Source organism: Muscardinus avellanarius, assembly GCF_963383645.1.
Source record: "Muscardinus avellanarius genome assembly, chromosome: 14".
Lineage (NCBI taxonomy): Eukaryota > Metazoa > Chordata > Mammalia > Rodentia > Gliridae > Muscardinus > Muscardinus avellanarius.
In genome coordinates, this window is record NC_137800.1 from 26,823,455 (window position 1) to 26,850,006 (window position 26,552).

At 34.8% G+C, this 26,552-nt stretch overlaps 1 protein-coding gene across 2 annotated transcripts in view; it reads right to left on the reverse strand.

The window, feature by feature from the left end:
* GLRA3 (glycine receptor alpha 3) overlaps positions 1-26,552 on the reverse strand; it is a gene marked incomplete at both ends in the record, with an annotated part of 146,484 nt that overhangs the window by 114,780 nt on the left and 5,152 nt on the right. The window lies entirely within an intron of this gene.

The window sequence follows — 26,552 nt, forward strand, 5'->3', positions numbered from 1 at the left end:
GAACTTCTGAGGTCTTCCTTTAGCATGCACATAATCCTGGTGTATTAGTTTGTTAGTGTTGCCATAACAGAGCACCACAGCCAGGGTTGTGTAAGCAATAGATATTAATCATCTCATGATTCTGGAGACTACAAGACCCAAGGTCCAGTTGTCAGCAGGATTAGTTTCCTATGAGGGCCTCCCTCCTTGGTTTAGAGGATGCCACCTTTTCCCTGTTGCTCCATAGTTTTTCTTCTAGGTCTGTCTGTCCTTATTTTTATCTTCAAATGAGGACAACAAATATAGGTTGAATTAATTTTACCCTAATTACCTTCTGCAAATAAAGTCACATTCTGAGTTACTGGTGGTTGGGATGTCAACATTTTGGGATGACATAGTATAGACCATAACACTGGGCATGTTCTCAGCCCTATACGTTTATGTGGCCCTCTAGATGTCCAATGTGCAGCTCCTTAAATCTCTACGGATATTGGTACATCATCTCTCTGCTTCCCTTTTAAGATTTTTTGGCTACTCTATTGTTTGTCCTCACTGTTACATACTGCCTCAGGCACCTATGAAGTTGGAAAATGTCTCTAAATGATTTTGATAAGTGTCTTCAGGAAAGGAGTGAGCTCCAAGTTAGATTAAATAAAAACAGCCATGCAATTGAGTTCATCCAGAGAAAGTCTAGAAAGAACAAATAATGACAATTTTCTAAGCATAAAAATTTAAAACATTTCAAACTTTCAAACTCCACTTTCCACTTCTGGTGGATACTGGGTTGCGATTTTTTTTTTTTTTTTCTGGGATTGAGTGCTGTTGGTTCACAATGTTACCATGGAACTACAGAAACTAGGGAATAGGGATTGAGCAAATTATAATGCTACGATCCTGCTGTTCTTACAAAAAAATCATTTTTTTCTTTTTATTAAACTGCCTCACAGATGACTTCAAGATGTCAATTAATTTCCAGAGTTCTGCAAAATGTTGATTTTCACAATTTTTGCCAGTTTTCTCACCGCATTTATGAAAGAAAAATTTTATGAAAGTTCTTTACTAGTTTTGCTGGCATCAATCCCCCAAAATGTCCTAGAATTTGTTTTATTACGCTCCTCACAGCTCCACCCAAAGCTCCTTTCCTCTTGGGATTTTTTTTTTTTTCTGGCAGTACTGGGTTGAAACCCAGGGACATTCTACCTTCAAGCTACATCCCCAGCTCTATGTATTTTTTTTATTCTTTATTTTGAAACAGGGTCTCACTGAGTTGAAAAGGGCCTCACTAATTAGCTGAGGCTGTCTGCAAACCACAATCCTCCTATCTCAGTCTCTCAAATGCTGGTATTATAAACATATGCCACCACACCCAGATCCTCTTGGGAAAATTTTATTTACTCCCATTATATAAACTACTTCCTATAATACTATTTTATTAGATTTTTTTAAATAACCTTTTTTATAAGTAATGTCAAAACTGCATTTTAAGAGAAAAATACAAAAATTGCTTTATGAATTTCCCAATAATGAATATTCAAAAATTATAATAGACTGAATATCAGTAAATATTTGATGTGATTGCTATTCTGATGGCAATAATAAAGCAATAGTTCTACCTATTTATCTATCTATCCATCTCCATCACTTTTGAGAAAAGAAGAGGGAAAAGTAAAGGATGTGTATATTAATATAACAAATGTTACTGAGAATTGTAAAATTTAAGTGCATGTTTTTCAAATATTGTAAGTAGTAAAAGATCACAATAAAGAAACAGAATCATTAAGAAACACATGAAGATTTCACTGCTTTCTACAATTTTTTATTGGAGTGTATTGAGGATTGAACCCAGAGGTATTCTAATACTGATTGTTACATTTGCAGCCCTGTTTATTTCTGATTTCAAAGCAGGATCTTAATAAATTTACACACTGATCTTGAACCTGAGATACTCCTGTCCCAGCCTCCCAAATTATGGGAATGCACCATTCTGCCCAGCACCTTCTACAATTTTGATAAGATGAAAATAATTTCATTAGAAAAATAAATACTAAATTTAAATAAATAATAACCTCTTTAATTAATAAAATTATTATCTTTCAAAAATTTAGTGTATTTTTAATAGGCTTATTGACTTCTTTCTTTCTTTCTTTTCTTTACTTTTTTTTTTTTTTTTTTTTTTGGTGGTGGTACTGGGGTTCCTGGAAGCCCTCCTACCTCCGGGCTACACTCCCAGACCTATTTTATACTTTTTTATTTTTTGGAAACAGGGTCTCTTAATCCAGCGGGGCTGGCTTTGAACCAGAGCGATCCTCCTGTCTCCGCCTCTCAAGCGCGGGGATTACACACACCCGGCTTATTGATTTATTTCTAAGATAAATTTTCCAAATGCTACATTCTAACATCAATCTTAAAATGGAATATGTAGCCAGGCGTGGCGGCGCTCGCTTGTAATCCCCACGCTTGGGAGGCAGAGACAAGGAGGATCGCGCAGGTTCGAAGCCAGCAGAGTGCGCTGGTTTAGGAGAACCTGTTTCCAAATAAAAATGTGAAACTAGGTCTGGGAGTGTAGCCCAGAGGTAGAAGGGCTTCCAGGAACCATAGTACCACCACCAAAAAAAAAAAAAAAAAAAAAGTAATATGTAAACCAAAATAAATCACAGCTTTTCTTTCCATACTGAATGGTCTGAATGGTCATTTATTCATTGCAAAAAGCTATTGTAGTTTGATATTTGAATCAGTATGAGGAATAAGCTATTCAATATTTTTCAATAGTGGCTATAGAGATGTCATGTGTGTATATTCTGTTTTTAATGGTCAAAACTCAGGCAGTTTTAGGCACTGAAATGCTAATGGTATGCCATACTTGAATTTTCTGTAGTATGTGATTATATGGCTTAAAAACTACTTGCCTTTTTCCTCGAATACTTTATTTTTTCGAATTCAAAACTCTGCCTTTATCTCTGGAAAAAAAAACTCCTAGAATTAAGGTATTACTGTCTCTCCAGATTATTAGTGAGTCTCTGCCCAAAAGCACACAAACATATTATACTTGTATTGTTCTATATTCCTTGTTGAATATTTCACACCATATTATCAGATGAATGGATTACAAAATTATGGAAAATACACACAACGGAATTCTACTCCGCAATAAAGAACAAAATTATGTAATTTGTAAGAAGATGGAAAGACCTGGAAAATATTATTTTAAGTGAAATCAGCCAAGCACAGAAAGAGAATGAACATATGTTTTCTCTAATATGCTCGAGCTAGGAAGTATTTGAGATACCAGAAAGACTCTAGATAATGGAGAAGATCCTCAGTGGAGTCAGGAAGAAAGAGTAGTAGAGGAAGAAGGCTGAGGCTCATTAATGGAAATGCTACTTGCAACTGTGCGTATACATGTGAATATAACATTGTTAACTTGGACCCTCAGTATTGGGAAGGAAGGGAAATGGGGGAGCAGGGACAGGGGCACCAAGCACTGTGTGAATGTATGCCCTTGTCACCACGATCTACATTACAATGTGAGACTATAATGCACCAATAAAAAATAAAATAAAATATAAAATAAAATACTATCCATTCTCAACCTCTCAAATATTCTTTGTGAATAATTAAATAGCAACTATTATTGTTAAATTATAAATAATTAATATTTTGTTAATTTCACAAGTTAATAATTCAGTTATTAATTTTAATATTTTACTTAAAAAATCAGAAGTTGTGCTACTGTAATAATTCTCCTTTCCTGAAATGTGATCTTATCTCAGTCCTGTTAAAATTTTATTTGAAATATGTTCTTATTTCAAAATAATTTGTTTCCAGGTATATGAGGCAAAAATAATAACAAATATTCACCAGGGATAGGAATACATAAAAGTCCATTTTATAAAACACATAAGTTTTAAAAATAGAGGCTCATTCATTTATTTGTTTATCAGCCATTACTGATGCCTACCAAGGCATTCACATCATGGCTGGAAGAGTTTCTAAAGGAAGGGTATTTTAAAATATATATTTATAACGTATATGCTTTAAATATATACATGTATGTATGTGTAGACATGTTTGCATGTATTTGTGTGTCTTTGTGTACACACACACACACACACACACACACACATCCTCAGTATTTTATCTTCTTCAAGACCAAAATGTGTTGTTGAAATACTTTCTACTGAAATACAAACTTTCATTGTTTGTGCAATTAGTAATTAAGGTAAAGGAAAGAAAACTTACCATCTCTTAGTCTACTATAAACTAGTATGAAAGATATATCTATGGTTAATAAACTTAGAAGCATGAGACATTTTATTGCATAATATAAAGTCTATTAAAATGATTAGTTATTATTTTAGAGTTAAACATCACCTTATTTTTTTAAGGTAAAATTTAAAATTTTTTTTATCACAAATGTAAATAAAACATAAATTATGGTTCTTCTGACCTGGCACATAAATTAATAAAATTACCAAATCTAATTTGATTAACAATTTAAGATGAAATAAATAGATTAAAAAACAATTTAAGATGAAATAAATAGATGAAATACAATTGGACTTGGATGGAGAAAGGAGAGGTAACAGACAATGAATCATTTTAAACACACAAGTTATATGCCTTTTTTAATGAAGAAAATTTGCTAACCATAAAAGTATAGTGCCTTTTTAGGACATAGAAGTATCCATTTTATGGAGCACATATCTGTGGTTTGCATGAAGCACATCATGGCACAATGAACTCAGATATTTGGTAAATATTAAAACAAGGACTTTTAGTTCTCATAATTTGTTAGATGTAAAGCACTATGAACAGTGAGTTTATATGACTTAAATTTTAATCTTTAAAGTATTCACAGTTCAGTAGATTGCTGTTTAGTCTCCATACGAATCAGCAGGCACTGGAAAATGAGAGTGAAGAAATGCTCAGTTGTCTGGTTCTACCTTTATAGTGAGAAAATCTTCATATTTTATAATAGGGACTCAAAGCCCACTGCTTCAGATCAATGCTTATGATATATGAGGAAGTTCTTTTTTTTTTCTGTGTATATGATATTGGACAACACCATTTTTTTTAAATTGGTGCACTGTATTCATACATCATAGTGGGATACAAACTTTTGTAGACATACATGCACACATCGCCCAGTCAGCCCCCACCCGATCCCCACCCCATTCCCTCCCCATCCCTCCTTCCCATGCTTGGCTTAGTGGTTGACATCAAGTATTATAGCAAATTATCCAAAATTAAAAATAATAATCTCACATAACAGTTTCATTTGTCTGATACCAAGCTTTTGATGACTTAAAGATAACATTTCAATATTTCTTTTTACTTTCTTTCTTACCAGAGAATATTTTTTTCTTTTTTTTTAGGTGAAACTATCATATATTTATATATTTATTTTTCAGAAAAAAAAATCTATCCTAATATGGAAAATGGACTCTAGATACCCAAAACGATCTTGAAAAAGAACAAAGCTAGAAGATATATATTTTCTGATTTCAAACCATATAAAGCTACAATAATTGAAACAGTGTAGTAGTGTTCTAAAGGCAGATATATAAACCATTGGAGTTAAATAAAAGCCTAGAGCTAAATTCTTCCCTATATTGTCAAGTTATTTTTGACAAGGTTTCCACGAACATTTGGTGGTGGAAATAATAATCTTTTAACTAAATATTGTTGAAAAATAATAGTTACATGGAAAAGAATAAAGTTGGACCCTTACCTAATCCCATATACAAATATTAACTCAAAATAGATAATAGACCTAAATATAAATCTTAAGACTATAAACTTTTAGGAGAAAATCTGGGTCATTAAACCACAACATTGAAATTGGCAGTGATTTCTTGGATATGATTTCAATGGCACAGGCAACAGAAGAGTATACAAACTCCCTACAAAATAAAAAAAAATATTGTATATCCAAAGAGAATGTAAACAGAGTTAACAGTTACTAATAGAATGGGATAAAATATTTCCAAATGCTATATCTGAAGGTATATTTATATTCCAACTAGAAATCCTAAAAATTAACAACAATAAAGGCAAACAATACCATTTAGAGATAGGTACAAGACTAACATAAATAATGAATCTCCACAGATAACCAATCTTAGTTGTCTGTTGGATGGAAACTCTTGTTTCTCTGGTTCTGGTGTGTGTTACCTATTTCTTCTTTGTAGTTAATCTCTTTGAGTATTTTCTCTAGTGCTGGTTTTGAAGACATAAATTCCTTTAGTTTCTGTTTGTCATGGAAGCTTCTTATTTCTCCTTCTAATTTGATAGAAAGTTTTGCTGGGTAGAAAATTTTTGGCTGGAAGTTGTTTTCTTTCAGAGTTTGGAATATGTTACTCCAAGCCCTTCTGGCTCTCATGACTTGGTTTGGGAAGTCTGGAGTGATTCTAATTGGTTTGCCTCTGAATGTCACTTGGCCCTTTGTTTTTGTTGCCTTTAAGATTCTCTGCTTGGCTTCCACATTGGTCATTTTGACAATTATGTGGCGTGGGGATCCTCTTCTCCGATCCTGTCTAAAGGGAGTTCTATAAGTTTCCTGGACCTGTGTATCAACCTCTTGCTCTATATTTGGAAAATTTTTTCTTATTACTTCCTTGAAGAGATTGTTGATCCCTTTGGTTTCACTTTCTTTTTCCTCCTCTATTCCAATTATTCTTAGGTTAGCTCTCTTAAAATGGGCCCATATTTCTTCAATATCAGATTCCTGCTGTTGGATATTTTTTTCTAGATTAGAAACTATGCGTTCATTTTTGGAATGATCATCTTATAAGAGCGAGATTCTGTTCTCCATGTGGTCTAATTGGTTGTTTGTGCTTTGAATTGAGGCCTTTACTTCATTAATTGCATCCTTTATCTCTTTTTGGCTCTCTCTGAGTTCTTTTCGAAGCACCTCTATTATTTCTACAGTTATTTTCCTGATTTGATCTTCTAGAAATCTCTGATTTTCTGTTTTATCGGGTTCTGATGTTGTGGGGTTGTGGGCATTCATTGCTCCAGTATTATTCCTCTTTCCAATGATTTCGGATGTTTGTGCCTTCTCTGGGTTCTTCCCTTGGGTCACTATGACTTCACTTAAGGTGCTCTGGATCTTGAGTCAGTAGTATCTCAGACCCCACTACTCCTTTACTGGGTTGTATCACAGAGTCTCCGACCCAGAGAGTCGATAGAGGCCGCTTTAGACTGTGGGGGGTGCCAGGTTGCACATTCTCCTATGGTGTGATATCTCTGCCACCGCCCCTCCCCCACTGGGTCAAGTCCCAGGGAGTACAGTACTGGGATTTCTCCTCTGTGGCCCGCAATTTGACTCACTGTTCTTGAGTATGCAGATGTAGCTGTACTGGATTTGGTGAATTCTCTGCTACTGCCGCCAGTGGCAATATGGCGCCACTGTTACACCCTCGGCCGTGAGGCTGGCGTATTTCTTCTTGGTTTTGATTTCCACTCTGAATCCCTGCAGCGTGTGCTGAGCTCAGCCACTGGGAGCTTTAGATTTTACCTGCGGTGAGAAATCCCGCCTGGCTGTTCCGCAGCGGCTCACCTCGGCTTGCTGTAGCCATCCAGTGAAGTCGCCGCTGCCGCCGGCAGTATGGCGCTGCTGCCGCGGTCTCGGGCGTGAGGCCGGTGTATCTCCCCTGTGGCTCTGAGCTCTGTTCTCAGTCCGCTTTCTCTCTGGAGCCTGGTGATTTTTTTGTTTCTCTGGTGATGGTGTTTTCTGGCTATGAAAGGCGCTGATTTTGTGGTAATGGAGATTAGTTGTTAGCGGGGCTCTTAAGCCCCACTTTTCTCAGTCGCCATCTTCTATGAGGAAGTTCTAAGTAGAGAAAGATTCCAGTTTTCTTTATTATGATGATGAAAATATTTGTGTCTCTCCACAAATCTTATGCTGATATTCTAACCCCAAAGAGAAGATATTAGAAGAGGAAGCCTTTGCTGGGTGCTTAGGTCAGGAGAGTTCTCATGAAAGAGACTAGTGTCCTCATAAAAGAGGCCAAAAGATGTGTTTTGTACCTCTCACCAAATGAGGTGAAAAGATAGTGTTTAGTGCACCAGAAAGCAAGCCTTTACAAAGCACCTAACATCTTGCTCTGAAATTGTAAAAATTAAATTTCTGTTGTTCATAAGCCACCCACTTTTGATATTTTGTTATTGTATATTAGACAAACTAATGACACAGAGCCATCCAATTGCTTATAGGAAATTGCTTATATTTTTTTTTAGATTCTCAATTCTAACTCAAAAGTAATTTTTGTCAGCAAAATCACATTGAGTCATTGTCTTAAAAAACACTTTTACATAGTCTATTATTTTATTTGTTGAAATTTATAGAGTTTAGGCTTCCTAACAACTACAGTTTTTGTTTTGGTACACTTTTCTTAAAACCTTTCTTCCTATTATAGTAATATTTGAGTCTTGTAATATAGAAATATTAGCAGACTACTCTAAGAGAATTGTAATAGTTTAAGAGAATTCATTGTAATAAATACAATATAACCAATCTGGGATTTTACTCTAACTTTTAAATAACCAACATCATCTGTACATACATATTCAAAAATATCTTTTTTAGGTTTTTAAAATTCAGGGTAGGAGGAAGCAGTGGGAAGAAATTCAAGACTAATATAAAGTATATTTTGGATGAAAAACTACCATCAAGGCCTTTTTTCCCCCCTAAACCACTTAGTTTGAACAAACCTAACATATTTATAGCAAGTTACTATGACTGTTAGCAAATTATCCAAGATCAGTTCTTTTGGAAGAAGCAGCTTTGACTCTTTTAGAATAGTGTTTTATTTATACATCTTCTCAAAATCTGTTTTAATTTGCTTCCCTCCCACACTTGACTCTGCATTTCTGTGCTGTACCAAGTACTGCATTTACTATTAATTTTCCTGGAAACTATGTGTGGGCTCAAACACATTCCAATCAATGAAGTTTCTTTGTACTTAGGTATTTTATATATTATTGCTTATATAAATCATTTTACTTATGAATTTAGAGACTTTAATTTCTGTGTGTGTGTGTGTGTGTGTGTGTGTGTGTGTGTGTGTGTGTGTTGGAAACTGAACCCAAGAGAATATTACCTTCAAACTACAACCCAAGTCTTTATTTTTATTTTTATTTTTATTTTGAAACAGTTTCTTGCTAAGTTGCTGAGGCTGGCCTTGAACCTGCAATTCTCCTGTCTCAACCTCCCAAGTACCGATATTACAGATGTGTGCATTCATGCTTGGCTGAGATTTTAATTTTTCAAAAACTGGCAGAATCTACTCACTTAAGTACTGGAACTGAACATCAGCACTTGTCAAACATTTCAATAAAATATAAAATATACTTATTTTTTGAGGATATATATGACCATCAAGTAGAGATGCTTTTAGGATGGCTTTTAACATACTTGTCAATACCTCTTTACTCTTGCAAAATAAACCTTAAGATTAGTTGAGAAAATATGAAAGTCGTAACTGACGATGTGGATTTGAGATAGATGTTGTCACTTGTGGGCTCTGGCCTCAGCCTATCTGTTTTCATGATTTGGCTTATAGAGGAAGGGTGGCATGTTGGGAACAAATCAGTGCCCAGACTCCTAAAAGAAGAGAAGTGTGGAGTGTGATAAAGAAAGAGTTCACCGAGTATTCTACAGTTTTATGAATTCTACTTCTAGGATTAAAAATAATTAACTGTTGTTCTTATTTGTGATGCTCTGATTGTACATACACAAGTCCATTTCTGAAGAATAAGACACAGAAGGGAAGAGGAAAACATGCTACACATTTCTTTGTGCTTAAGTGTAAAGAGAACTCCAGAGAGATGAGGCCATCTGGGAATATGTGTCCTTTTGAGTATTTCAAACGAAAGTATACTGTCTCAAAAAAGGAATCGTTGCAGTGAAGATGTCAGTAGTGGAGTAGGTCTTAGGTTGATTGTTTGACATTCATTATTTAAAAGGAGGACAAAGTGGTAGAATATAAAAAAGCTATTCTAGAACACATCTGGAGACTCAGAAATAACTAAAAAGTTGATGGTCTACTGGAATCTTAATTCTTGCCACTGGGAAATGTGCCAACAAAATATGATTATTATTTTAAATGATTCATTTATTTTCCCCTGCAGTCTAATGAGGCCTGGAAATTTTCAATTTATTCAACACTAGAAATTATAACTGCTTTCTTTCTTGGGCATATGATTCACATACATAATATCATTTAATTATCCTAACAACCTTGTTGGGTAGATATTATTACCTAAAGATACAGACAAAGAAAATAAGGTATATAGAGAAGTTGGCCATTTTTTCAGGCCACTCAGATATTAAAAGACTGTCCCTATATTTTAAATTAAACTAAACTTTCCTCTGAAAGAGAAAAAGTTAAAAAAAATCTATGCATTGGATAGTTAAAAGCAGTGAAAAATGACATGCCAAAGTCTAAGAAAAAGGAAACTCACAAAGGTGAAGCCAGTGTTTGGAACTGCATTTCCTCTACAAATAGCAATAAATTTCAGGAGCAGTAGTTGAGAGGTTAACAATGTAAGTACAAGTTTTAAGAGGTATTAGGGTGAAAATTACATTAAAGGACTTGCCAAAGGTGTGAATTTATATGAGTTAAAGATCTCAGAGAATTACAACTTGACTAAGAATAAAGTAGAAATAAATAAACCTTAGTAGGAAGCTAAGTATTACTTGGAATCATTTTTTAGTTTTGGGAAACCATACAAAATAATTCCAGATTGTAAGTGATTTAAGCGCGTATATGTGTGTTACTAGAGGTTAAACTCAGGGGCACTCTACCCCTGAGCTATAATACCAACCCATTTTTGCAATTTTTATTGTGAGCCTAGCTTCTGCTAAATTGCCCAGTTTGGCCTTGATTTTCATCCCCGTTTTAGCTTCTCAAGTACAGGAGCTATAGGTAAGCACCACTGCACCTGGCTACAACCTACCTTATCAAGTAAAAGTAAACATAAATACTTTCTGGAGAATGAATGAAATATCATCCTAAACCTCAACTTATAACTGATTTGTGATATATAACATCTGGAATATAATAACACATAAGAAGTAAAAGGACCATAAGACCTAAAAAATCAAGATAAATATGTACTGGAACTAGAATAAAAGATTCTAATGATGAGTGAGGCACACTAACTATGCATAATTGTTATTTATATATTTAAAGAGCTAAAAATATAGCAAAGAATTTCAGTGAGGAACTCTAAAATTACCAACTGAATGAAAATTCTGTAAATAAATGACTCGGATGTTTTAACAGCAAAGTAGGCATAACTACTAAGAAAATTAATAATTCAAAGAATCAGAGTAACATGTATAGTTAAGAAGAGTATGGGCCAGGCGTGGTGGCACATGCTTGTAATCCCAGCATTTGGGAGGTTGAGACAGGAGGATCGCGGTGGTTTGAGGACAGCCTCAGCTACTAGTTAGTGAGGCCCTTTACAACTCAGTGAGATTCAAAATAAAGAATAAAAAAATAGGGCTGGGGGTGTAGCTCAGAGGTAGAATGCCCTTAAATTTCATCCCTAGTACCGCAAAAAAATAAATAAATAAAAATAAGATATTATATAATTGTTTCTTTTATTAGCAATACCTTCTCCATAAAATCACTCCAATTATCATATAAACTATACTGTTATTTCTCTTTTTAAAATAAAACAAAACAGAACAAAATTTTCTTCAACTCTGATACTAATTTCATTCATCTACTCATTTCTCCTAAAAGCAAAACTCTGAAAAATCTGCCTATATGCATATGTCACATTCCTTTCCTTATATTTGCTCTCAAGCCCGTACCAGGCTTCTTGACCATTTGACCAATAAAATGCTCTTATCGAACTCTCAATAATCTCTACATTGCTAAATCAAATGACTAATTTATGGTACTCATTTTTTTATGTTTTTATTGGAGCATTATAGTCTCACATCGTAATGGAATTCACAGAGATGGTGACACATACGCACTCAGCACTTGGTGGGCTTCCCCGGCTCCCTCCCTACTCCCCTTCCTCATTCAGGACATTGAGATTGACACTGGTATTCTCACATATCAACATACTGTCAATGGAATGTATTCCTCCATTGATTCTTCATCTCCCTCCGCCTTGCCCTAGACCACTTTCCTGGCTCCATTAGTTTCTCCTCCATATCTGAAGTCCCACTGGTATCTGGATTTCTCCCTCGCTTCCACATATGAGAGAAAACGTATGACCCTTCACTTTCTGTGACTGGCTAATCTCATTTAACATAATGCTCTCCAGGTTCATATATTTTCCTGCAAATGATGCAATTTTGTTCTTTATATCTGAGTAGAACCCTATTCTGTATATATTTCATAATTTTGAAATGCATTAATCTGTTGATAGACACCTAGAATGGTTCCTCATTTTATATGAATATCATAAAAATTGATCACATCTCCATTTTTTTCAGGACTTATTTAATTTGGCTATCTGATTTTTCTTATTTTTTCTTCTACTGCATATGTACTTTTCATTGCTGATTCTTCTTTATTACTTTGACGTCTAAACCTTAGAGTGTTCTTTTCTTAATTATTGACTGTCTCCTGGAACTGTACCTTATTTCTTGGTGGTTTCATCTGGTTTCATGGCTGTTAGTACATTATGGAATATTTTAAGCACTTAAATTTTATATTTCCAGTCGTGAATTCTCCCTGCATGATAAACTATTAAGTATAACTGTCTACTTGACATTTCCATTTGAATATCTGAAACTGAATGTATCCAAATTAAATTCCATCTACTCCTCAAGCAAAACTGCTCTCTCCCTCTTCTTTTTAAACTTGATTAATTTTGAACACCATTGTTCTATTTCTCAATATGAAAATCTTTGTTAACTCTTGTCAACATTTTATTTCACATATCATATCCATTCTGTTGGACTCTTAATAATTTTATTCATAACCCAACCACACTCTCACCCTGTTTACTTTAACTAGCCTTATCTAGCCTTTCACTAGCCATGGCCTATCTCTGAGATGCTCACCTGTCTTCTATTCGTCTAGTTAATTTTTATCCTTATGATCTAGGTTTAAGCATTATTTTCCTGGGAAGCCTTAACTATTATTCTCTGCTTCTGAAAACTCCTACTAAATCATGTCTCAAATTTGTGTCTCATAGACAGAATTTGTTACAATTATAGTCATCATTTTATAGTGTTATTTTCTATCTCTATGAAGGATTTAATATTAAAACAAAAATTATGATTGTTCCATTTGTTTTAATAGCCTCAGAAGCAAGCCAGAGTATCCATAGTAACTAAACATTTTAAAAGAAATTAATTAAATGTAACTAGAAAAAGGTCAAGCATCAGAACATGACCCACTAGGTCAACCAGAAATCATACTTAAAGTATATGTTTAACCCTAGAAAAGTTCCAACTTTATCTCGTTTTGCCAAAGTCAGGAATGATGCTGATGATTCATCAGCAAAACCCAAAGGACAATCAAGATAGAGAATTCTGGCCGGTCGTGGTGGGGCAAGCTTGTAATCCTTGTAATCCCTGTGCTTGGGAGGCGGAGACAGGAGGATCGCGCAGGTTCGAAGCCAGCCGCACTGGCTTAAGAGACCTTGTTTCCAAATAAAAAAGTATAAGATAGGTCTGGGAGTGTAACCCAGAGGTAGAAGGGTTTCCAGGAACTTCAGTACCACCAAAAAAAAAAAAAAAAAAAATAGAGAAATCTGAAAGAGGAACTTAAACTCATTAAAGTTATGTCTGAAAACTGTCATGTAATGGTAGAACGGGACACTTATAAATTGAAATGCTTATGGCTGCCTTTTTATACCCAAGTGGTATCTGCATTCAATGCTTACAAACATTTATGCTTATTATAGATATTTATATTCAGTGCTTGTTAGTTGTGAGTGATAAATTACTTATAGTTTGTGTCTATGTGTTCTTGAATGTGAAAGGTTAATTCAAGGTTAGAGGCAGAAATAGGGTGGGAGAGGAGGATTCTATTCAAGTAAAACATGTAGCAAGGGATTAGATAGTGGAAACATTAGAAATCTTTTTGTATACTTTTATTGGTACATTATAGTCCATATCATAATGCATTTCATTGTGATGGTGACATACACATAGCACTTGGTGTGGTGTTCCTCAACTTGCTCCATATTCCCCTCCTTTCCCCATACAAAATATGGAGATTGGCATTGGTATTCTTACATGGAAACAGTCAATGGAAATGGTTTCTTCATTGAGTCTCCCTCTCTCCCTCTCCAAAACTATCTCCCTTGGTTCACTGGAGTTTCTCGTCCATTATCTTAAGTCTTTCTTGTATTCTGATAACTTCCTAACTTCTGCATGTAAGAGAAAACAAATGAGCCTTCACTTTCTGTCACTGACTGATCTCACTTAACATAATGGTCTCCAGAGCCATCCATTTTCCTGCAAATGATATAATTTTGTTCTTTTTTGCTGAATACAATTAAATCTGTATTGATACAGTTTATCATAAAATTACTTATTTTATTAAACACTTTCAATATGCTATGTTTGTAGTTTATAGTAATTATTATAGCTCCATTAAAACAGTCTGTTTTCATAGCTAATCATTTACTTCTGTATAGTTTCAGCATCAGCTTATTTCAGCTGAAAAAAAAACTGAAAGGCCCTTAACACAGCTGATTAACTCACTGATTTATAGCTTCTTAATGACTTATTTATTTTAAAGAAAACCAATTAAATGTTTCAGAGTACATTGAAATTACTTAGAAGAAACTTAATAGTCCCTATTATAAAGCACATGCACAAGATAATTAAATGAAAGACATCGTGGTACAATGGTTGGGTCTCCAGATGGACAGCCAGGAGGCTTATGCTTTGTTCCTTTTCTGTCACTAACTAGTTGTTTGGCCTTGAGCAAGCCAAATATCCTTTTATCCATATAAAAACAAAGTCTTAGAAGTGACACACATTTTAACAGAAAAGTTCAACAAAACAAATGACACAATACACACACATTTAGAAAAATGTCAAATTGTTATGCCAAAATTTGTTTTTTGCCCTAGACACCATGATCAAGGATATTTTTATTAAAATAAAGAGAAATCCACCCAGCCTGATTGATGTCAAGGAGTTCTGAATAGTAATAATTCTATCTCTTGAAACCCAAGTGTAGAAAATACAGACTTTGGAAAAGGTTGAAAACCATAAAAGAAAAAATCTGTTTGATTCATCCCAACCCATGAGTTTGACTCATTCCAATTCATAAAGTTGAATCTTGGTTAAAACTGCTTTGGCAAGAGAAGTTCAAAGTCATATCACAAATGCATAGTTTTAGGGGCTTAACTGACAGGCTTATCTACTACTCCATTATGACATTCAATCGTCTATAAGTCAACTACTGAATGGTATTTATGGAAATATGGCATTTATATTATTCCCTATTTGATAACTTGGTTTCATTCATTTTGGTATTCTAGCAAAAACTTGATTTGAAAGAAGTATCTGTATAAAACTTCATCAAAGTTTTCAGGAGGAGGACATGTTAAAATAGTAGTCCAGAAATGCAGATAGGAGAGATTGAATGGAGTTACAGATAACAAGAAGAAGTAACCTAAAACCTGTAGTGGGAAAAGTATGGGAAATACCAGAGACTAAAACAATGTCACTGTGGTTAGAATAGAGATAGAGAATGATGTCAGAAAAATGGCAAAAATGGCTGTAGAGTGTGGTAGGTTTCAGATTACTCAGTGCTTTGTGATATCTATCTATCTATCTATCTATCTATCTATCTATCATCTATCTATCTTTTCCATAGAATTTTCTAATTCCATCATCCATTTTTCTGCAAATGACATAGTTTTCTTCTTCATGCCTGAATAAAATTTCATTGTGTATATATGCCATATATTCTATCCATTCATCTATATACTTTTAGAATTCAATAGATTCTAAACTAGAATATTCTTCTCTCTTTCTTAAAAAGTATAGAATAGTTGGAGGAAATATTTTTTTCTTTCTTTCTTTTTTGATCTTGTAATTCAACCCAGAGGCATTCACCTCTGAGCCACACCCAAGCTCTTTTCTTTATTTATATTTGTTTTGAAACAGGGTCTCATTGATTTTCTGAGGATCTTGCTAAGTTGCTGAGGCTGGTCTAGAACCTTTAATCCTCCTATTTCAGCCTTCCAAGTTCTAGAATTACAAGTGTATGTCACAATGCCCATCTTAAAGAAATATTTTTAAAAAGAGTAAGGGAGATGCATATCTTCTTGGCCAGATTCCCTTTCTAAATCTCTCAAACAGAAGACTTATTTCTCTTTCCTCTGCTAGAATGGGTTAGGGGATGGAGAGAGGTCCAAAGAAATTTTCAATGAAATGCACTCCTTTTGAATGAAAACTCACATAATGGGTGAGTAGTATTACTCTCCTAATTAAACATTTTAAATACAAAATACTTTTTACATGGACATGTATATATAAATATATGAAATGTGATCTGCAATAAAAAGAACCATGAAACATATTAAATGATTTCAGTCATTAGTAGTAAGGAGAGGACTAAAACTATAATAGTGGCCCAGGGGAAGTTTTGATTTACCCTAAAGTATTTGGATTTCTATACTAAAACCTAATCATATATTAACTAAGTAACTATAAATAAGTAATATTAGATCCACAGAAATATTTTAAATATATTTAATTAAGTGTCTATAATGATTACATTAAAATTATAAATGCAGATTTATGGTTGTTAGGCTCAATTAATACAGCAGCAGCTGCATGCATAAATTTAAAAATATGCCAATAGCATTCTGAATCCCCATAACAGCATTTTAGGGAAGTATGTGCTAATATTACCCTTCCTTTCTCAAATTAGTGTAATAACTTCCTTCTTCTTCCCCCTTTTTTCTTTTTTCCTTTCTTTTTTATTCCTTTCTTTTCTCTTCTTTTGTCTTTTCTTCTCTTCTTTTCTTTTTTTTCCTTCCTGCATTGAGAATGGAACCCTGGGGCATTCTACCTCTGAGCTACACTTCCAACCCAACCCAACCCTATTTATTTATTTATTTATTTATTTATTTATTTATTTATTTATGTTTTGAAACAGAGTCAGAGTCTTACTACTTGCTGAGGCTGACCTTGAACCTGCATCTCAACTTTCCACATACTAGGATTACAGGATGTCCCACCACGCCTGGCTTGTAATTGATATCTTAATTTGAATTACTTGCTACAAAATGTTTCTCATAAATCTTATTTTCCCCTCTTTTCCTTCTGAGAAGCAATAATATTTTTCTTCTCTGACATCTATAAAGACTTGTTAGACTCTAGATAGTTTATCTCTATAGATTTGTTTAATCTCTTATTCTACCTGTTTAGAATAACACACAGCACACATACACACAGACAGCATGCACAAAGTCCTTCACCATTTCTACTGCGTTTCAATTGAAAAGATGCTATGATTGAAATGCGGCCTGCTCTTGAATACTAAACTTAATAAAAACATTAGTTTTACAACCAAATCAAAATTTATAAAGTGAAATATTTTTGGAATCGTATTGTTGCTTTTTTTTCAGTCTACAAAGAGGCAGGGGACTACTGGAGCTGCAATAACAATTTTTCTGTGTCCAGAATGTGGCCTTGATCACTGTGAATTTGACTGTGCATTTTTGCTTCAGGGAATTTTATCAGTTCTTCTACTTATATGTCATGCCTTTCACACTGCTTTTCTTTTCTTAGACAAGCAAGAAATGATTGATCCTTCCACCAAATTCTTACAGTCTACAATTTGTATTCTAATCTCTTCTACTAGCCCCTAAATTTGGGGGCAAAGGTAGAGACTCATATAACTTATTTCATAAGGAATTAGATAAACAAATAGCACTAGTATTATACTCTGCTATAGTTCTGGATTCCTTTAAAGTTTGATATGATAAAGAATGAGTCATTTGAAGTTCAACTCAAAAGCATTTTTGTTCTTTATACACTAAATATACCTCAACCAGTTTAACTTATCAAAAGGTCATTGAATATGGTTTCATAAAGAGTTCTTTTAAGAGTTGGGCATAGTGGCTCTTAAAAGAACATTTGGGAGGCTGTCATAGGAGAGTCTTGGCTCAAGGACAACCTCAGATACTTAGTGAGGTCCTTTCCAAGTCAGTGAAACCCTGTTTCAAAACAAATAAAAAATATGGCTGGATGGGGTAGCTCAGAGGTAGAATGCTTCTTGGTTTCATCTGCAATAACACACACACACACACACACACACACACACACACACACACACACGAGTTCTTTTAAGGAACAATTTCAAAATGATTATATGAAACATGTTTGTTTCTTGTAACTGAATAAAATATCTATGTTGGCAACCTCTTCCTCAAAATTCTAGTCATCCAGTCTCACCAATTTCTATACTATCAACACGATGCTGAAGTTTCCCATTAACTGGATAGCTAGTGGCATCACAATCATAATCACATATGTGCATGTCTGGAACTTTTGATTTTTGTTTATACAGCTATCCCTACCTTTCTTTTAATTTCCTATTTTTTGCAGTTATATCATTCACCCATATACAGGATGGTTACCCTATACTACTCTCTCCTTTTTGCAGCCAATTAGTAGACCATCCTATTTTTTCTCTCTTTTAATTTCTTATAGCAGCATATTCTTTTTCTCTTTGGAATGTCCTGTTGCCATTGAACATGCACTCCTTTCTCTGACACCATTTATTATCTCTTCTCTATGATCAGCACACTTTTACCTCAGGTTTCCATATTACTTCCTGAGTGGTATATTTGCAACACAATCTAATGATGTTCCTTTCCTACCCACAACAATCCCTTTCCCTTCATTAAAGACTGAGTTCTACCAGGCAGAGTACAAGACACCACTGTCTTGCCCCTTAAACACTGGCCTGCCCCTTAAAAGCACTTGCAATAATTTAAACATGCCATCTCTATTTACAATCTACTAACCAAAAGTTGGCCACACACACTCACACACACACACACACACACACACACACACACACAGAAATGGAGAAATCTTTAATATCTTTAAAACCTTGGAAATAGTTATCAAGGGAAGCCTATTCTTCTCTGATGGCTATAAAGCAGTGATCATGATTGGAATTAGAGCATCTATCTTGCATCTCATGTAAGAAATCCTCCATTAAGGGTAGCAAAGAAAGAAAATAGAGAGACTGTAAAACTTCATTCTCTAATCTTCTCACTTCTACAATTGTTTTTTTGAGAAGAAAAAGAATCCTCCTTGAACCAATGTTAAAATACACTTCTTCTCACTGACAAAGAAACCTAATATGAACTAATACAGTTATGGAGTGCATGTCTATTTATCTGCTATTTCCCTGGAATTCAGTAATTTCCATGTCTATCGCTATAATAGATTTCAGAAATAAAAATAGATTTTTATAATAAAGGCAACTGATATTAAATGAAGTAAGAATTTTTAGCTGTAATGCTAAGCACATATTTTCTGCTAAAGGAAATAATCACATTTTAACCATGTTAGTTAAAATTCTACTCTGTAGATGCATACAGTTCTATACATTATAAATTAAAAAGTAGCATATAAATACAACCACTTATCTGCATTAATGTCACACAGACTTCAAATAGAAAACTGAGAACTGATCTTGAGTTTTCTCTCCAAAGTCCTTCTTGTTTCTGCATGTGTACACAAAAGCAAGTGTAGAAACTATAGAATCCATGCCTACTTAATTTAGAAAACATCCAGAATAATCTAGATAATTCTTGTAAAGTCATAAACCTCATCTTTTTACTACTATATTTTTGAGCTTCAATTTTAGTTTGCTTTACAAATTTGAACGTTTTAAAAATCAATTAACTTTTCCAGTGCAATCTTTGATCTATGTGATAACTATGCAAATACATTGAGAATGAGAAACATTTTGGTCTTTTGAACTTGAGCAAAACTCTAAGTTTACAACTTATTATTTAGAGGAAAATATTTAGTCTCCACACAAGATACAGGCCTCTACCATAGTCTCAGAAGGCACCAGCAGAGAACTGCAACAGTCAATGTCTTTGATGATTCTAACTCTATTTATGATTTGCAGGAAGAAAGAGATACCCTAAATTCCAGGGATTTAAAGGTGACAAAAGGGATTCCATAATCTTTTTAAGTATTTTAAGGATATTACAAAGTAACAACATGAAGCAGAAGAGAGAGTTCTAATAATTCAATCTATATAATCCTTTGCTGCTTCTATTTTTCCCAATAAATAAATCAGGAGGCAAACTGAAGCCACAAGGAAGTTATTTTATTTGTGCTAGACAGTGAGATGTACTATATGAAGATACTGCTTTAATAGATTTATAATAAATCTCTTCTTAAAAGGGAATTATTTAGTAACTGGTAGAAATATAATTTAATGCTACAATAATATTATTAACATGAAAGTAATTTATAGAGATTGATTGTATTTATATACTTGGAATCATATACTTGGGGTATATATACTTTCATGTTTCTTGTCAGGAATATAATAATTTTTAAAAATTATAAGAATCATAAATCTCTTCTTTACTTGGATTTTATTTTATTTAAATGATAAATAATTAAGTTTCAGCCTTTGGATATCATATACTGAGAACAAATAGATTTTAAGGAATGAATGTTAATAAAAATAAATATGTGGTAGTTTATCAGAATATGTTCTTTCTTTTACACTCAAGTAATGAGAATCAAATATTTGATAGTTAGAGGAAATTACTATTTGAATAAACATTTGCTGATATTTTCTAACACCCCAAAATAATTCTATAGATTTTCCTCTAGGAATCGAATCCAAAAATTACATAATGGGACCTAAAGGAAATTTTGAGGCCCTCACTGTACCAATGTCACTATGAATGTAGCCATATACACCATTTCAAAGTCAGACCATTGCCTGTGCTAAAACTGTTTTGTTTCTTAAGAGGTAAGAGTAAAACAAGTTGAGAACTATTTGCGTAATTACTATGTAATTGCATAATAATTTCTATGGCATTATGCAACACTAATTTATTATTTCTTATGGGGAAAGAAAAATATTCCTTCACTATTTTATCAGATACTTTCAATTTCTCTATATTTCATAAAATCTCAGAATAGGTAAGATTGCCTAAGGAGATTGGTTTGAGCTATATGCAGGTATGTCCTTCTCACCCTTAACTACATTGTGATGTAAGACTACAGTTCACCAATAGAAGTATATATAAAAAATTAATCCATAGATAAATAGATGTGAGAAACAGGCAGCTGTCACCTGAGTTTGATTTGTTGTTGAATATCTACCCAATATACGACACTGAAATAAACATCATGGAGGTGAAACAAAAGGTCAGATATGATCCTATATCCATGGAACTTATGCTTTTAAAGGAGAAAGAAGGATTGCATAAAAATCTAAAACACAAAATTGAAAGTACTGTCATGCATTATCCTCTCTATAGTGATGTATTGTTAAAAAGCTTATTCTCCTTAAAGTAGTCATTGTTTCATCCATTTTTATAGAACTCAAAGAGAGAATTCCACAGGCACTATCAAATTGGAGCATTCACATTGCCTGAGTAAAAATGTAACTAATTCATACCATGTAAATATGGGCATAATTTCTATGAGCAGGAAGGTCATCTTTAGTGGAGGGAAGATAAACAAGAACCAACACACACAGACAAATATTTATAAGAATATATATATATATATATATATATATATATATGAAAAACATATTTATTTTGCCCATGAGAAAAATTTAAAATACAATTTAGTTTCAATTATTAAAATTATTCATAAATATTTTTATTCTGAGTAAAGATTGTTGGGAATTTTAAGGGGTAAGCTATGACAATTCATTGGAGATATTTTTCAGAGATTCGCAAAATTAGGCAGGGTGGTGGACGGAACAGTTACCTCCAGTTTAAGCCCACTTCTCCTGTGTTGGAAATGATTTCATAGTGGTATAAGAAATATCTCAGGGTTTAGTCATAATTTCTAATTAATTATAGAAAATGTTTGTTTTCCATCATAAAGAATGCCTCATTGCCTGAATTGCACTTGAAATTCCTTTATCCGGTAACTATGTCTAGAGAGTGTTAATAACCTTTGGACTTTTTGTTACTCTAATTGTCGCCCTAAAGTTGCCACTTATGCCCATTAAATTTACTGTGAGGTACTGGTAATACTTTCTCCAAGAGGAATCTTTAGTATCAAGATTCTGTAAGCATATTAGAAATGCACTATACAATGGACCTGCCTCATTTTTACCACTCTCTTTTCTTCTGACAACATCTGAGAACTTAAAGCTCTGTTTTTTTTTTAAAAAAATGTACATTGTTGTTATGTAACTGTTAGTATAGCTTCATTAATTTCTGTGGCTGAACAATTCATTTTACTTATGCACTTGTAGTTTTGTAAAACCTGGGTAACTTCATTTTGTTTTTTCTCTGCCATTTTATAACTACGGAGTTGATTGTGTGAGGATTGAGACATGTGGTTCTTGATGTCTAGCTAACCCCAACATTCTGGCTGGTTTCAGCAATCACCATATATGGCTCTCAGCTCTGTATTCTCGCCCTAGCCTACTGTTAATGGCTAATTGGCTTCTGTATTTGACTTGTTTGCAATAGCTTGCATGGTGATTGGGTTGATCTGATTGGTCCTCTGTTATTATAAAAGGTTACTGTTGCCTGGCCTCCGCAGGTCCTTCCAGTCTGATTTCGAGACTAAGGGTACTGCCGCTTCCCAGCTAATAAAGGCTTTTATCGGCACATACACCCCTGGACTCTCGAGTCTCTAATTTCTCGCTAAACCTGCATACAACATTTGGAGGCTCAGCGAGAGTTTTGAGGGAGGTTCAGAGTTCTCAATGGTAACCAAATTTTGCCTCTTCTTGTGGTCCTTTGGGCTGGCAAAGGGGGTAGAGGGAAGCTCCTGAGAAGACGTCCCTCAGCCTCATTCTCCGATGCCACCCTGAACCCACAAATGGATACCCTCTGTTGAAACCACCTGGATTTCTGGTAGGTTGACTATCTGAGGAGTTTGGACAAGTGGACGTGGCCACTTACTCTGCCTCCAGGGATGGGACTTGATGAGATGTCCCCCCAGCCCTCTGTCAGGATTGTCTAGTCTTCCGTGTTGTCCAAATATCTGTTGTATCCTGGTGTTTGTCCTAATTCTCATTTTGTGTTTTATTTTTGTCTTAATCTGTGCTCTTGCTTCACTCGCTTTTATACCCTTTTTAATTATGGGTTAGACTCAGTCCATGAACTCCCAATGTCCATCAGGTTGTACCTGAAATTCACTGGACTGCTGTTCTCTCTACCCTTTTCCTTCCCCACCATACTCATCTTCTTCCTCTACTGTCCCTGTTCTACCGGAAGCTTCCTCTTCTCCCTCCAACTCTGTTACCTCCCATCTCCCCTCCCCATTAAAACCCTTCTTTCTCTGAATCTCTCCAGGGTCCCATCTCCCTTCTAGAGCCCATCTTTTACACCCATCAGTCTAGTTGGGGCGACAGTCGGCAGCTCCTCCAGACTCTATTCACCTCTGAAGAGCATGAGAGGGTACACGACCATGAGGTGCAATGAACATTCCTTGGCTCTGATGGCCATCCTACTACCAACCCTGCCCAATTGGAGAATGTCTTCCCAAGTGCCCGGCCCAATTGAAACCCCAATTAGGATAAAGATAAGGCGTCTCTAAACTAGTACCGCCAGACTCTTGCAGGGGGTCTGGGCAGCTGCCCATAAGCCCACAAATTTGTCCAAGGTGAGTGAAACTGTCCAAGATCCTTCAGAAGCACCAAGTCCTTTCTTGGAGGCCTCCTGGAGGCCTACAGGCTTTACACTCCCATAGATCCTGAGGCTCTCGGAAATAGGCAGGCCATAAACCTGACTTTTGTTTCTTGGTCAGCCCCAGATATTAGAAAAAAGCCAAAGAAACTAGAAGGATTTGAGGGAAAGGTACTGTCAGAATTAATGGAAATCGCTCAGTGAGTCTTTGGCAATTGTTACCCTCTAGAAGACAGACAAAGCAATACACCTGGCTAAAATTTTCCTAGCCAGCCAGGGGACAGAGACTGCACCTAATTACAAAAAGCCTCTCTCAAAGGGAAAGCAGCACTCAGAGGAAAGACCCCTGCTGGGGAAAAAACAATGTGCCTACTGTAAGGAGGAGGGCCATTGGAAAAATGAATGTTGTAACAGGAAAAGGGGCCCAACAGCCATATTAGCATTATAAAATGAAGAGGATTGAGGAAGTTGAGGCCTCATGAGGCCCCAGGAGCCCAAGGTAACTTTGGATATAGGGGGCACACCTGTTAATTTTCTGGTAGATACTGGAGCCACTTTTTCAGTTTTAACCAAACTGGCTGGTCCCCTTTCGAAAGATAGCATATCTATCCAGGGGGCAATGGGAAAAATCCAAAGCTATTCATGGACAAAAGTGAGAATTACTAACCTAGGAAAAGGGACAATCACCCATTCATTTTTGGTGATACCAGAATGTCCCTATCCTTCGTTAGGGCGTGATTTGTTGCAGAAACTTCAGGCTACCATTTCCTTTCAAGGGGATGAGGCTTCCCTGAGCTGGCAAGCCCCATCATACATCTTAGTGATTTGTCCATTGGGGGAAGAATATTTGTTAAATGACTTTTCAAATAAATTATATAAATAAGAACAGACTGATCTTTTGGCTGAACTAAAACTCAAGGTCCCTCAGGTCAGGGCGGAAGACAATCCCCCAGGATTGCCGAAACACATCCCCCTATTGTGGTTCAGTTAGTCAGCAATGCCACCCCAATACGAATAAAACAACACCAATTAATTTAAAAGCCCGAACGGGAATAACTAAACATATTAATAGTCTTCTCGAAGCTGGTATTTTAACCCAGTGCAAATCTCCATGGAACACTCATCTTTTGCCTGTGCAAAAGCCGGGCACTGATGACTATCGACCCGTCCAGGATCTGAAGGAAGAGTGGAAACCCTATACCTCACTATGCTCAACAGTTGGTCCTGTCTTAGAATTCCTGCCTTCTCATCAGAACCTGTTATCTGGAGGTGACACACTTGTCTCTTTCTCCATGCAAGACAAAACTACAAGCTGTGCAATTCTCTCAATGAAAAACAACAACAAAAACAAAAAATAAAAACACTATTTTCCCCACAAGTATATGTCTATATGTGAACTTATTATCAATAAATATTATTAATTATAGAGATAATCATATGAAAGATGTTGGGGGCAGGGTTGGTGAGAAAATCAAGGGTGAATCGTTTTATATGCTTTGAGATATAAGGTAAATTAAAAGATCTAACTTCTCCAAAGTAATTTTCTGAAAAATTCCTGAGAAAACCCGAGTAAGATATATATTTGTAATTGTGGACTAGTGTATTACACTAGTAGAAATTAAATAAATGGAAAATGTTATATATAAAATTGAAGGTAAGTTATGTTACAGGTAAGGATTGGTTCTTTGGATAAATAGTATGAAATCATGATAAATCCATTTCTTTGTTTGGTTGTGATCAGTCTCACCTTCATGCCTAGCTCAGAGCTGAGTGCTTCTCCATGTCTCACTCTAAGCGTTCTCCTCTCATTTAACATATCTACATTCTATTCCTTCTCCTTTACACTTTTTCCTACAATCTTTTTTTTTTAATCTATAGCATCAGCAGTTGAATCTATGCAGATTTCTGCATCCTTAACTGATAGCAAAATACAGAACTAGCATATCAAACTCAAAACACCCTAAACCAAGTTTGACGTCCTCTTTCCCTCCAACAATCCAAATCATCTTGATTCTCATATTTCTTTAAAGATCTTTTGAAGAAAATATCTTGGGCTCCAAATTAAAAAAGCAAGCAGATTAACCTTTCTTTCTTATAGTTTTTTTCATTGTTTCTTTACATATTTCTTCTTAATACTAATTACTATTATCAGTCTCATCATTTGTAATTTTATGTATTTATATTTTTAGATAGGAGTCTTGTTAGTCTACCCTGGAACTTTTTAACTCAAGAATTCCCCTAGATTTAGCCTCCTGAGAGGCTGTGACTATAGACTCATTCTACTATACCTATAAATTAACTATAATTTTGAGGTAAATTTTATCTTTGAGGGAGAGGGATTTATAAAGAGATTTTGAGTTAAGTGACAAGACTATTTCTGCAATAGTGGCTACCTTGTCACAAATAAATTATTCACTCCTAAATTTTATTTTTATTACATTTTGAAAAGACTGTGACTCCTTCATATCATATCAAATAGCCTGCTCAATAATTGTTGCTACTAAAATCGTTTTAAATCATAAACTGTTATCTTCAAATAACTTTGATTATCTCTGTTCCTCAAGTATGTATTATATGCTAACTCCTTTTCTATAGACTATTTTTGGCAGTACTGGATTGAACCCAGGGGTACTCTACCTTTGAGTTATATCCCAGTCCTTTAAATTTTTGAGACAAGGTCTTGCCTTGCTTCTCAGGATGGCCTCAGATTTATGTTTTTATTCCCTCAGCCTCCCAAGTAGCTGTGATTG